Below are 12405 nucleotides of genomic sequence, written 5' to 3'. Positions count from 1 at the left end.
AGAGAAAACTTTTCTCTAAGCCATTTATGACCAGGTACATACTGTACTGCATGAAGGTGGGGCAAATCACAGCACAAGGTCCAAGAGATATTCAATTAGGCACTCATTATTTACAGAGAAAAAGTTAGTTCATCCTCTAATATTAAAGGCAAGGATCTGTACTAAGAGGCCCCACTGAGACTTTAGGTGCTTACCCAAGTATTGTGCCACTTGTGTCTTGCGCTCTTTGGGTGTCAGTCTAAGGGGGTTATGCAATATTTTTGGAGTTAAGAAACCAGCGTGTTTAGGTGAGATTGGCGCAAAATTTTAATTGCCAAAAATTTATATGGAAAAAAAACATTTTATAACTAATTTCTGCTTTAAAGTTAGTGGTAAACTTGACAAAAGCACGCAGGTTCCTTAAACGTGAAACCTACTACATAACTACCTAACATACTTTTATTTATTCTCTATTACAGCAGGGGAATATATATATATATATAAATAGATAGATAGATAGATAGATAGATAGATAATGTGATACCCCGATTTGAGAGGTATCCCTCACAGAGCTCCCCATAGTTATAGAACTGCAGCTGCAGAGAAGCCACAGCTGCAGAGAAGGCTGGTGTTGTCCTGGCAACTGAAACCCAGTGGACACAAGAAAATAAACCTGTTCTGAATAGTCGCATGCCTGAGCAGGAGAGGAGGCGACTTGAGGTAGTGGCATACCTCCTAACATGACCCTCTCCAGGAGGGACACAATGCTCTGGTCTTGGACTTCCCTGGTAACTGCAGCACAGTTCAAAATTCAAATAGGGGAGACACACCAACTGTCATTTCAAACGCTGCCAAACATCACTGGCTGGGACTCACTGGCAGGTGGTATGAGTCCCCTATATGAATATTGGACAGTACTGCAGCCCCACCTCTAGAGCCTCCACCAATCATAAATTACCAGGGAAATCCAGGACCAGAGCTTTGTGTCTCTCCTGGAGAAGGTCATGTTGGGAGGTATGTAATTGATATACAGTGGTGCTTGAAAGTTTGTGAACCATTCAGAATTTTTTATATTTCTGCTGAAATTTGGCCTAAACCTACCTCACATTTTCACACAAGTGCTAAAAGTAGAAAAAGAAAACCAAATCAAACAAATGAGACAAAAAAATTAGACATGCTCATTTTTATTGAGGAAAATAATCCAATATCACATATCTGGCAAAAGTATGTGAACTTGTACTTTCACTATCTGGTATGACCCCCACACAGTGTGCCCAGAGTCTACTGCGCATGCGCAAGTCTCCGGGAAAATAGCGCAGCTGCCATTTTCCCGGTGATTTCCCTAGTGCGCAAGCACACAACACCAGAAACATTGCCGCTGAGGCCATTTTTCAGGTGTTTTGTCCAGCGTGACAGCCCGACGCGGGACCTCTGAGGGTTAAGTATTAAAACATATGGGTGCAGGGTGTGCGGTGTGGGCCCCCCCGGACCCAGGGGCCCGTTATAAAATTACCCATTATAAAATAAGCCCCTGGTCAGGGGCATCTAGTGCTTCTCTACCCAGGGTTATGGGTGTGAGGCCAGGAGATGCACCTGGAGGTTGTGCTGGTCTTGGCATTCTATCAGACACAGATAGGAGGGGCAGAGCTGTGTTGTCCCAGGCTCAGAGTTGAGCCAGAATCCTCAAGGAGAAGTTTGGCTTTACAGCTGTGTGACAAGAAGATCACGGGCCTGATTCAGAGATGGACAGAATTACAGAGCTGTACACAAGCGGCTGTGCAATTCCATTCATCTAAAATGCTAATGCAGCAGGGGGTGTCTGTAGGAAATAGACACCTCCTTGTTGCATCTGTGATCCCAGCACTGAGACTAAGGTTACAACCTGGGATCACCGGTACCACCACACGACTGGATGCAACTTTTGCCAGGCTGCATAAGCTGAAGCTTACCGCAACCTGGCTAGGTCCGGGTCACCTGCAAGGCCAGGAAATTTTGCGTCCATTGATGCAGACCCTAGCCTCGTTTCCGGGTGAAGAAGTGCAGTGGTTCTTGTGCCGCTAGTACTGCAGGGGGGGGGGGGGTGCAATGCAGCTTGTACTGTGGAGGTGGGGGGTGCAGTGCTGGAATTACCACAGGGAAGTTGGAAGCATTGGCTATTTCCCCATCTGCAGTAGCGGCTCAGCACATCAGAGGCAAGGCGTGTCTTCCCCAACCAGCCACCACCGCTCCATACTTGGGGGCAGGGAACCCTCAACACCGGGCCAAGGGGTTGCAGAGAGGCAGCAGTGATAGAGGCTCTTATCTTTCAGCTACACTAGAATGATTAGATGGGTAAACTCAAACAAGTTTGATTTTCTCAACTAGTTGGAACGACCATTTTTGCCCGGTTTTAGGTGTGTGGGAGCAAACAAATGATTATCGTTTGCTCCCACACACTGCCCAACTATTGTTCCAAGCAGCCAACTAGTTGGCTGGTTGGAACAATATCGTCCTGATGTATGGCCTGCTTAAGTTAACCAATGTTTTGTAGAATTACCATATTGCAGCACCACATCCTAGAGAAAGGCTTATAGACAGGACACTGAGGAAAGTACATAAATTACCTCATACCACTAAGGTTTCCTTAGTTCTGTATATGGACAGCTGATCTATCCTATACTTACACCTTAATGTGACTAGTGGGCAAAAAACAGAATATTATTCATCAATATAAATCTGGATACTTTTTGCCAAACACACATCAATATGTGTGAACACACCTGAAGAACACATCAAAGGCAAATATAATATTAATAGTCAATAATACACAGTGGGACTCTTTGGTTTTAAGCACAGTCTTTATTTGTATTGTCTTCACAAGTGTATGTTTTTTTTATGTGAGTTTTTATTACTTCGCTGTAAGTATCAACATTTATTGAGGAAGAAAAAAAGTTATAGTTTAATTGGAAATTAGTGCTCCACCACATGACATCTTTCTGTGTTTTGAGTTAGTATTGTTCCAATAAGTTGTCAATTGTCAGCAGCCCCGGCATTAAGTGAATATTATGATATGGTAATTATGTACATAGAATATACCATCCATTTATACAGGGTTCTTCTGTAAGAACACATTTATATAGAAACTAGTGCAGTAGTTGTTCTCTCTTCTGGATGAACATTGTCCAATCAGACATTTAGGACAGCAGATGGGACGATGAAATGGATGAAGGCCGGGATTGACGGTTCGAGAGTACACACTATACAGTGTCTATGATATATCATTCTGAACAATATATCAAATGATCATCTGTACTTTACTCAGCCTTTTCAGCAAGTAAAGTGCACCACTGAAAATTTGGCGAGTATGGGATGAAATATTAATGGGGCAGATATACTAAGCTCTTGAAAGGAATAAATTGGAGAGTGATAAACTACCAACCAATAAGCTCCTAACTGTCATTTTTCACACACAGTAAAGTGACAGGTGCTGAGTGGCTGGTAGTTTATTACTCTGATTTATCACTTTACAGTGCTTAATACATCTGCCCCTAAGCGCTATTAGTGTAGCAGCAAGTACAGTTGTAATTGATAGGTGATGGACAGAAGGTATAACCCAGGGGTGAGAGGTTTTAATACCACATGAGACTTGAAAGTGGGACACTAGAGAACAGTACTGCACATAGAAAGTGTTGTATAAACTAGGGCAGTGGTTCACAAAATTTTTTGATTCACGGCCCCCTAGAGTATCACCATTTTTTCACACAGCCCTAAGCCAAAACCTTATTATTGAGAAATTTAATTTTTTTTTAATTAAAGTAGTAAAGTGAAGTAAATTGTGCTTACCTGACATCCTTAGGCTCAGTTATGTTGAGGTGGACAGGTTTGTGCTTTTGTTTGTCCTCATATTTACATTACATTGACCATAAATAATTTGATTTGGTGCTCGACTACCATCCTGAGGCACCCCTGCAAGTGTTCCAAGGCACCTCAGGGTGCCACGGCGCACAGTTTGGGAACCACTGAACTATGGTATTCTGTAAATAGATATTGTAATTGTTGCAATTTAACTTGTGTTTAATGAAACATTCTTGAGAAAAGGATATTGAATTTTTGTCATTGTTACAATACTAACATCTGTATAGGAGTATCCAGATCTGTCAGAGAAGAAGCGTTCTAGTTTAATAAAAACAAACCAGTTTTGCAAAAGTCATTTATTTATGTATGTCAAAAATGTATTGCTGATTTATTGTCCAGGTTTCCCATATCTGCTTAGGACTGTTCATAGTAGACCTAGAGGAGCTAAACTGTATGTAATCCAAGGCTATATGTTTTAAAAGTATTGCTCTATTAATTAAAGCGCACTTATTTGTAATCTGTGTGGTTATAGTGATTGGGGTCGGGAGCCCTTCACCTCTCTGCCAAAATATGCTTCAGGTGGCAGCAGTGTACCCAATTCTCCATACCTAACCAAACCACCGAACCCTATTGGTGAGTGCTACAGATAGATGGATAGATAGATAGATAGATAGATAGATAGATAGATAGATATGGGATAGATTGATAGATAGATAAATAGATAGATAGATAGATATATATGGGATAGATAGATAGATAGATAGATAGTTAGATATGGGAAAGATAGATAGATAGATAGATAGATAGATAGATAGATAGATAGATAGATAGATAGATAGATAGATATGGGATAGATAGATAGATAAATAGATAGATAGATAGATAGATAGATAGATGAATAGATGGATAGACGGACGAGATAGATAACAAAGCACTCTGCAACAAACCCCAAAATCCTACCAGCTACTCCAATCAGAAAATTTTACATTTGTTGATGTCACCATCTTGGCTCTATGGAATATGTCATCACACAGTTTGTACCCTGACGTCTGGGTACAAGTATAGAGGGTGTGGAGAGTTTTATAGACAGAACAGTGAAGAAAACAGCAAGCTCTACCTCAGTAATGTAGATAAGAAGGAAAAAACACTTTGTTTGTTAGAGTGCAGGTGAAAGACTATTACTGCTATTAAACTATTTGCAGAAACATTAACTCTTCCACTACTGACATAACTGCTTTTCAGGAAAGTAACATGACTATGGAAAATGATACGTCCTAACTGTTTGCATTCATCATCTTTCAATTACTTATCCAGACTGAAATTAACAATGTTTCTTACTGTAAGAACAATCATCTCCATTCATTACATGGGATCCCCTATTGGACCCTCTTGGAGTATTATGTGATATGAAGCCCATAGGCTTCTATTAGCTAATGTCATCTATAGATGGCATTGCCTATAGGGTACAAGCTCTGGAAAGGTTTGCTTTCTGGAGCTTGGTGCATATAGGAAATGTGGTCAAAGAACATTTTGGGCTTCATGCATCCCACTCAAGGTCATATACTCTCTATGGTTGACCAAATACCTTTTGACTTCCATGAACCAGGATTGTTAATTGAAAATGTGAATTTCTGAGACAAACGCATTTCTTTTACCCTGTAAATGGGACAGTGCTCTTTTTTTCTCTGAACTTGGCAAAAACTCATCCATATGTTTAATTAGGCTGCCCTGTATTTTTACATCACTATAGTAGAGTTCTAGGCTTCTTGAATAAAGGTAAAGCCCATCTGGCGTACCCTCTTATCGGTATATCTGTGATATTTTATTGTTCCAGTTCTTAAATGTGTCATGTGGGAATTGTGTTATAATTAGAGATGAGCGGGTTCGGATCTCAGAGAATTTTGTGGATCTGGGGCGAGCCGAGCAAAGCTCGGATCTCTCTGCCTGCCCTGGATCCCTCACCCGAGGCAAAACCTCGCGATCCCACTGTCAGGTTTTGTATTGAGCGGGCTTAATGCTGATTGGCTGAGAGAACAGTCTGTCACGGCTCTCAGCCAATCAGCATTAAGCCCATTGAAAATGCACACAGAAGAAAAAGAAGATGGCACCCGCCATCCCCCACCACCTGACACCGCAGGCACCCCCACTGGCAGCATTACCCGCTGCCGACACCACCACTGCCGACACTGCCAGCACCCCTGTACTGCTGCCCCACACTGCCGACACTCCCACACTGAGGACACCACCAGCACCTCTGCACTGCCGACACTGTCAGCACACATGCGCTGAGGACACCGCTGGCACTCCCGCTCTGCCGACACCGCTGGCACCCTGCATTGAGAACACCCCTGCACTGCCGACACAGTCAGCAAACCTGCACTGAGGACACCGCTGGCACCCCTGCTCTGCCGACACCGCCGGCACCCTGCTTTGAGAACACCCCTGCACTGCCGACACAGTCAGCAAACCTGCACTGAAGACACTGCTGGCACCCCCGCACTGCCGACATCCCCGGTACCCTTCACTGAGGATACTGTCAGCAAAGCAGCACTGCCAATCCATGTACTGAGGACACCGTCAGCAACCCCGCTCTGCCAACACTGCTGTCACAGTAAGTGCACTATTGGTGTATCCAACCCACACTGTATAACACACTGTATCCGTGTTGGAAATTAGAAGCTGAACTGCCACATGTTAGTGCCGCCCACTGTTCACTTATTTTAGTCAGCCAGCTAGCTGGATGCAACCTTTTGGCCTTAACTAGATGAAGCAAATAATATTGTGAGGTGGTCAAAATTGATTGGAAATTACTGGAAATAAATGTTATTGATGTTAACTATATTGTATGAACAAAAACAGGCCCATTTTATGTGATTTTAGCTGTTTTTATGAATTTTTAAGAAAAAATCCAGATCCAAAACCAAAACACGAAAACAAAACACGGAGGTGAGGTTTTGGCAAAACCAATCTAGATCCAAAACCAAAACACGAGGGTCCGTGCACATCTCTAGTTATAATGCTTTCACCATGTAATTGTATCATGATGGGGTAACAAACACTATAAGGGGCGCCAAGAGGGGGGGGGAATTTGGTACTACTTACCCGGGCCATGGCCAGATGGAGGGTCCCAAGTCAGTAGCGCATAGAGCATCAGCAGCTGCTGCAGCTTCTCTCCCCAGCCCAGCTCAAACTGCTGTGTGCTGGACTGCAGAGTGTCCCGGGAGGCTGCTGTTCACAGCAGCAGTCAGTCCTCTCTCTCCCTGCAAGTGTAACGATGTGGAGGGGGACATCACGCTTACAACCCTTCTGGTTCCGCCCCGTAGCCGAGGGCAACAAATACCCCCATTCCCATTGTACTTTAATAAAAAATAAATTGCGAGGAGGGCCTGGCCCCACTTTCTCCCCCAGTACCTGAACCATCACTGCTCTTGACCGACCTGGTCACTACCTCTAGCTCGATACAAACCGAGCAACACCAGGTGAACTGTGAATGACAACCACTGCCTTTCTATATAACAGGTCCAAGGGCGTATCTATAATGGGGGCTCATTGCTTAGGTACAGTAGTCCCTTAGATTGTCTTAATATCGCAGGGATATCCCTGGTAATTCCATAATATATTCAGCTATGACAGTCAGTCATTTCTGGATTTCCGATTTCCACAAATTTAAGCCATAGTATTGTAGAATCTTCTTCTTATGTTGTAATCAGTAACAGCATTTTGCCCAGTGACCCCAGGTTGTTATTGCAGTTGTTATTTTCTGTGGCATAATTACATTATGATAGTGGCAGGAAAGAGCTAAAGGTCCAACATGTTTAGTTTTTAGATCTGTACCTTTGTTCTGTTCCTTAAATACTTATCCCTGTTTTCATGCTTGTTAACCAGTATGTTGAATGAGTTTATGAGGATGTACGTCACACTTAGTTTGTCCTGATCTTTCACCCACTTCCACCGTCCAGCAGCCTCATCAACAAGCTACTTAAACAGCATGTCCTGCAGTATACAGGAAAACAGCTCCTGCAGTATACAGGAAAACGTATACATGCCCTTATATGTGGGGAATATGTCTGCTTTAGTTATGATATTCAAACAAATAATGCTGGCAGTGTACTCTGCACTATACACAGAATTATTCAAGAACACTGAGTTACTGTCACAAATAACTTCAAATCTAATGTTGGGTGTTGTGAGGTTCTGGTTTTGTTGTGGACCCGGGGTGGTGATAGGAGCAGACACAGAAGCAGATTTAAATGAAAATGTCGAACTTTTAATGAGTGGTTTAGTAGACATGGAAAAGTCCAGGTATAGCACTGAAGCAAATGGGAGAATGTCCAGATAGTGACAGGCAGGAACAGTCCAATATGCAGGTGTGGTGAGGCTGAAATGAATTACAGGCTGAGGTGAATTGCAGGCTGAGGTAAATTGCAGGCTGAGGTAAATTTCAGGCTGAGGTAAATTGCAGGCTGAGGAGAATTGGAGGTTGGGTGCAGGGTAACAGCTGACACAGGTACTCCGGCAAGGGAGAGGCATTGGGAAAAGGCAGGGGATTCCAGCAGGGTGTAGAGCAGGTCAGGTAAAGCAGGCTTAGGCAAAGATCCAACAGGCAGACGGGCAAGCTCAGGAACTCTCTCTCAGCTTGCGCTGAGAAACATGTTGCACTGGCAATGCAAGGGAGCTCTGAATTCCCCTAAATACCCAGTGCTAAGCCGTGACTGGTCAGAGAGTGAGCATGTGACACGCCAGGATTGGCGGACTAGGTCACATGGCTGAAAGCAAGATGGCGGCGCCCATGCCGGAGCAGAAGGAAGCACCGCCAGGCCTACCCAGCACAGAGTGACAATATGCCCAAACAGGTCCACGCACAGCCAATGCTCCCTGCCAGGCACCAGCACCACCGCCAGACGCCCCCCGCCACAGCATCCTCACAGGTAACACCCACCAACCACCATGCCGAGAAACCCTGGTCGTGACAGGTGTATGTGATACTTGGGGCCATATCCAATTAGCCGTGGTAAATTACCATGGTTAATTAGATTGCCCGGGGTAATGGGGAATGGTGGTCATGGGGAAAATGAAGGATACATTTTGGTAATGTTCCTGTACTGGACAGAGTGATACTGAAAGTGCTATTTCTCATACCACTATATTGCCAAAGGATTTTGGATCTTATTAAAAAAATAAAACTAGGATTATAGCATTTACACACATATGATAGTTAGTACAGGGTTGGCCAACCTATTAACAAAAGCCACATGGGCATAAATACCATAGGTGCAAGCGGTGCTGCTGCTATGGGCCCCAGAGCTGAGGGGTCCATCTTTCTTGTTACATGTGTTATGTAGGAGGAGGGGCCCTAGATTGCACACCCTGAGCACAATGTGAGGTGCTACCTGTTGAGACTTGTAGTGCTGCAAGCATAAAAAGAGAAGCAAATGCTAGTGCACACTCTTACTGAACCTAATAATAATACTGCTAAATTGCATCAAAGAGGTTCTTAGCATAATGATGGCTAAAATGATGGGCCTGCCCACCATATCCAGGTGACCTCCATCAGGCAGATCCCAAACACCCCTATGGAACAAATACAGGGCACAGGATCCCTCAGGCCAACCCAGCAGAACCGCCCCATGGCATCACACTACTGTGAGTTTAAAGTGAGGGTTAAAGAATGATAAAGAAATGCCTATGTGTTAAGTCCTACATAAGTAGGAGGTTATAATTAAAAGTGTATAAAGTGCTACATATATAAAAAACAAATGAAAGAAATGATCTGTACAGTGGGCCTGATTCAGACCCGCTCGCGAGTGCTGAGCGCTCGCAAGCGGGTCGATGGTGCCCTAGTGCGCATGCGCACAATGGAGGAGCTCCGTCGTGCGCATGGGCGAGACCCAAAAGGGGGCGTGCTGTCGATGGTGAGTGACAGCACGCCCCCTTTGGTGGGTGTGCCGGGGGCGTTGCTGCCCAGACGGAGGCGTTCCCATGGGAACGCCTACCGTCTGGGGCCGGCCCCACTGACATCACTAGTGCGTACCCATCTTAGCCCAGGCTCAGGTTTACATATACAAACAGGAATATACCACCTGTATGTTGAGCAGGACATGCCCCTCTGCAGCCATTTACACGCCATCCTAGACAATCACCATATACAATACTATAATAGATTATTCTGTGAACTATTCTTATAAATCTTCTTCCAAAATTCTAACATCTTACAGGGTATGTGAAGACATGTCATCGGATCACTTTGTAACAGCTGAAGTCATGAGGGCTCTAAATAAATCCAATTTTGAGATGTTATGTATAATATACCATTTTGTATCTGATAAGCAGTAGCAGGAACAAAGTACCTCTAGAAATGTTAGTAACCGTAAAGCAATAAACTGTAAACAATTTATTTAAGAAACATAAAAGATTTTTATTGGGGTGGGCTTCATACTCTTTGCCTTTCACTAACATTTAAATCTCCTGATCATCTGGAAAAAAATAACATTAAATTGCTCTTCTAAGAGTTTGCTGCTGTTATTGACTGAGTACAATAGCCCACTGGTCAAAAACGTCTACCTTTACGTTTCTGCCAGCTGGGCTGTATTGTGTCGATGATGCCTTTTGCGGTCCTTACAAATTTTAATGCAACCTGAATAGGAAATCAACCGGGAAAGATGATTAGATATATTGTAGATCTGCCTTAATATTCCATCTCCATCTGCATTAAATGTTTCATTTTTCACATCATAAAAGAATCGGCAAAGGTGCAAAAACACTGAAAAATAAGAATTATGACAGCAGCAGACCATAGTTGACCATAGTTGAACAACCATGGCTCTCCGATTGTTGGGAACTAGACATTTCAGCAAAGCTCTGCTAGCCACTATGCTGGGATTTGCAGTTCCACAACAGCAAATGAGCAACAGGTTGTACGTCTAGGTTTTTATCTGTGGTTTCTAAACTAATTGCAGGTCTGCACAGTGACAAGTCTATCTGTCTGGCTTGCCAGGGGTTATAATTTAACAGCACTGTGTGCACAGGATACATGAATGAGAGAGAGTGAGGCTACAGCCTGTTCTCCAATCCCTCAGTACACACCTTGTACGAGCCTCCAGCACCCCAGCCAATGAGACAGCCGCTGCAGACCAGACCTATGTGTAGCCCTCCCCTGGACACACACAGAACTCTCTTGATGTAATTTGCTGTATTGTATTTCTCTGTAACAGCCAGAACTTCTTGCATCAGTGGAAACTAGGTCAAAGTATACTCTGTTTTGCTGAGTTGCAAATGAAGCAGTGAAGGTGATTTTTTCCTGTTTAAATTACACTTCTGTGCAGTACTTAGGGGCATATTCAATTAGCCGCGAAAAGTCGAGTACTTTTCACAGTCATCTCTGGTTTTCCATGCGAAAAAGTATCGCGCGCGTCACCGCTTATCCCAGTATTCAATTAGAAAGCGGCAAATTCGAACCAGCGAAAAGTCCTGTAAAAATTAGGGAAAACAGTCTGCACCCCTCGAAAAGCTGCAGTAACATAGGGGATCACTATAGGGGTGTTTTAGTACCCCTAATAAAGCTAATCTGGAAGGGGGGTGGGGTTCCAAAAGCTTGCTATTTGCGTCTTTGCATAAATGGTGAAGAATGGCATTAAGCAATATTTTTTTGCAGAAAATAACTAGTCCCAGCAAATTTGGGGTACATGAACATGGGTGCTAGCATATTTAGAAGTTGCTAAAGTGAAGTATTAAATAACATTAAAAATCCACCTGCCACAAGCACCTGCAATCTTAAAAACACCTGGGACATACTTGGGGACCCCCCTGGAGTCTATTTCACTAGTTTTTAAGTTTGTCCCCCAACTTTGTTTTTTTTGAGTACTTTTCTGATGTTCTTAAGTTTTTTTAAACTTTTTTTTTACACAGTTTACCTGTGGGGGCTGTCCCAAGGGTGCAGGGTGGTTCCCGCAAGTTTGCACCCCAAACCCCAATTCTTCACTTTTTTACAACAGCTTTCATAGGTGAATCTTTTTCACCTTTTCCAATGCATTTACTTTCCGCACCGGCGAAAAGTCTTTGGAATTGAATACGGGGATAACTTTTCGATGGGCGAAATTATGTCACTTTTGTCGCCGAAAATGGCTTTTCGCACCTAATTGCATACGCCCCTTAGGCAGTGGCGTCCCTACCTCACATTGCATCCGGTGCGGGCAGGGACTGGGAGCCAGTATTCAGCGCGGGGCGCGCCGGAAGATAAGGGGGCATGGCTTCATGGGTGGGCGTGGCCTCGCATGCGGGCGCGTGGCCTCGTGGCCCGAACTCCCGTTTTATTTTTCATTCGAGGGTGCCGGAGGTGCAGGCTGCCCCCGGGGACCAGCCTGTGTGAAGTGCCGGCTCCCTCACTGTGCTAGGAGCTCAGTGGGCTCCTGTCACTGAGGGGGAGCTAGCACTTTGTTTTTAATGCTCCCATGGATCCCATATGTGGACATGAAGGAGAAGCATCAGGCAGCCTCCTTCATGTGAAGCTATTGGCTGCTGCTCCTCATTGTCAGTATTAAGCTCGGATTGTGGGGCCAAACTCCCAGGGTGGGATGCATTACGCATCACATTTTG

Source organism: Taudactylus pleione, unplaced genomic scaffold (genome assembly GCF_031769625.1).
Source record: "Taudactylus pleione unplaced genomic scaffold, aTauple2 ptg000069l, whole genome shotgun sequence".
NCBI lineage: Eukaryota > Metazoa > Chordata > Amphibia > Anura > Myobatrachidae > Taudactylus > Taudactylus pleione.
The sequence above is the reverse complement of the archived record's forward strand: the minus strand, read 5'-3'. Positions refer to the sequence as shown.